Genomic DNA, 2,907 nt, shown 5'->3' with positions numbered 1-2,907 from the left:
CACAGATGTCAGCTTGAAGACTAAGGTGAACCTGACCTAACCTATGGTATTTTTGAGTGCCTCATGTGTGTGTGAAAGTTGGACAATGAAAAGGGAAGATCTGAGGAAAATATATGTGTGTGCATTGTGGTGTTGGCAAAGACTATTGGAAGTACCATTGACTGCGAGAACAAACAAATCTGTGTTGGAAGGAGTGCAACCAGAATGGTCCTTAGAAGCAAGGCTGGGGAGACTTCATCTCTAGTATTTTTAACATATAATTAGAAGGGACCAGTCCCTGGAGAACACCATGCTTAGAAACGTGGAGGGTCAGGCTCAGACATAGCAATGCCTGTGGTATTGCTGCAGGACCGGGCAGTAGTTCTTTCTGTTGTGCATAGGGTCACTCTGAGTTGGAAGTGACTCAGTGACATCTAACTACATCAGCAGTAGCTTAGAATCCCTGGCTGACAAAACTGGTTACCAGGTTCAGCTGCTAGATGGAGGTTTAAAGCTTCAAGTCTACCCAGTTGTGCCTCAGAACAAAAAAGCTTTGTGACCTATTTCAAAAACAAAACCCCCAAAGCAGCCATTGAAAATTCTCTGGAGTACAATTCCACTCTGACACACATGGGTTTGCAATGAGTGGGAATCAAGTCAATAGCAACTGGTTACTGGGAGGAACCTAAAGTAGATACAGAGGTATGGAATGAAATAGTAACTTGGCTTGAAATTATTGACAAAAATTGAACTAAGAAAAGAGATTTCCTGTGGAAGCACTAACGAACTGATTGTCATTGTTAAGTGCCGTTGAGTCGGTTCCAATTCATAGCAACCTTATGCAGTGGTTCCAAGGAGTGGTGAGCTTGGACCACCAACCTTGTGGTTCAAATCGACCTTGAAGTCCAGTGCATACTCCTCAGTAAACAAATTCCAAATGCATAATTTAATATGCTGGCCCAGGTCTCAGGCTGTGCCGTCTTTCTGCAAATGATCCAAAAATCACATAGCTTGATAGTTTGGTTCCTGTTAGGGAAACAGAATTATAACTGCAAAATCAACCCAGAAATTTACATTTTCTCCCAAGTTGGTGCCTGCACTCACCCCTGCTCCTCTTTAGATACCCAAAAACTGGTTGCTCAAAAAGTAAAGGAAACTTTTGGCTCATCCTTCCCTGTCTTATTCTCTGTCTCTGTCTCCCCATCCCTGTCCTGTTATGGACTGAACTGTACCACTAAAAAGCCAAGTTCAAGTCTTAATCCCTAGTACTTGTGAACGTGACCCTGTTTGGAAATGAGGTCTTTAAAGGTGTTACCCGTTAGGCTAAAATGAATTCATGCCAGAATCGGGTGAATACTAATTCTAGTCCTGTTACGTTTGTCACAGAGATAGGGACACAGAGGAAAGTCTCCATGCGACACTGCAGCTACAAGCCAGAGGATACATGAAGCCCTCAGAAGTCAGGAGAGAGGACAACTCGGTAACGTTTCTTGTTCAGATTTGGACTTGTAGCCTCCAGAACTGTGAGACATTCCTATCTGTTCTTAAAAGCCACCAGGTTGTGCTATTTGTAACAGCAGCCCTGGAAACTGACATGCCTCTGACGTCTGCACCGTGCAATGAGAGGCTGCTCACCCTACACCTAGTCTTCATGTCCTCCGCTTACTTGGAGATTTGAAGCATGAGACGGAGATCTTATGTATTTTACTTTATGTTTTTGTTTTTCTTCTGAAATTCACTTCTCAGATATGGCGTAGAGAAGATTAGGTGAGATGGATAAGAGAATGAAATGGCTTTCCATTGTCTTTTTAAGCATATCTCCTCCTTTTATATATATATATATATGTCTATTTATATATATATATAATATGTCTATTTTCTAAGCATTTCTTCCCTTCCGTAATTCCTTTGTGATTTTTTTGTTTTTTTTCACCTTGTTCTCCTGACAGTGAGTTTAGTGAAGGCTGAAAGGGAAGTCCGCAAACTCATCTTTAACTATCCAAATAAACTGGCAATCAAATCCCAGGCCACACAGAGACCTTCATGCATGAGTCTGATGAAAATATGTTGTGTGCTGCTGCTGCTTTGTGGAACCAAAGAGTCCTTCAGGGCTGAAGCCATACTCCTGAGTCTGCATTTGAATTGGAGTGGTGTTTAATCTGACATAAATTATAGTGTGACCACTGATGTGTTTATCAATCATTGCTACTTTTGAAATAAGATTTTTCAATTATCACTATGCAAAGCAAACATAAATGTTTGATAGCATTTTGCTAGTTGCAATGGATTGGGAATTACAAAGTGCTTCACAGTATTAACTTTCTTTTCCACACACACACAAATCTCATGAGATAAAATAACCTTTCCGTTTTACAGATAAGAGATCAAAATCTGGATGAGCTAAATAACTTGCTGAAGGGACAGCTAAGAAATGAGTGTAATTCTAATGCTAGGATCTAGGACTTTAACCAATACCTACATTACAAATCAATATTAAGCACACATAGCAGGGATTCTTCAGCTACCACAGTCTTCAGATGGATTGTGGAAAAGGCACGTGTAGATAAATCAAAACCAAATTTAGGTAACACTGTCTATCACTAGCATTAGATCTGCATCTGCCTGGATCAAATTGTCACCTCAGGAAAACATTCTAATCAAGAGTCATGGAAATCGTCTCTACCAAGAAATTCAGGAAGGCTTTCATCAATCCTCTAACCTCTAGACATTGCATTGCTGTTGTTTTTGTTAGGTGTCATTGAGTCCATTTTCTACTTGTAATGGCCACATATTTGTTGTTGTTGTTAGTCACAGTCGAGTGGGTACTGACCCATAGTGACCTTATGCACAGCAGAACAAAACACTGCCTGATCCTGGGCCATCCTCATTATTGCTGTCACGCTTGAGCCCATTGATGCTGCCACTTTG

This window comes from Chrysochloris asiatica, unplaced genomic scaffold (genome assembly GCF_000296735.1).
Source record: "Chrysochloris asiatica unplaced genomic scaffold, ChrAsi1.0 scaffold00005, whole genome shotgun sequence".
Taxonomy (NCBI): domain Eukaryota; kingdom Metazoa; phylum Chordata; class Mammalia; order Afrosoricida; family Chrysochloridae; genus Chrysochloris; species Chrysochloris asiatica.
This window is presented reverse-complemented; position numbering follows the sequence as displayed.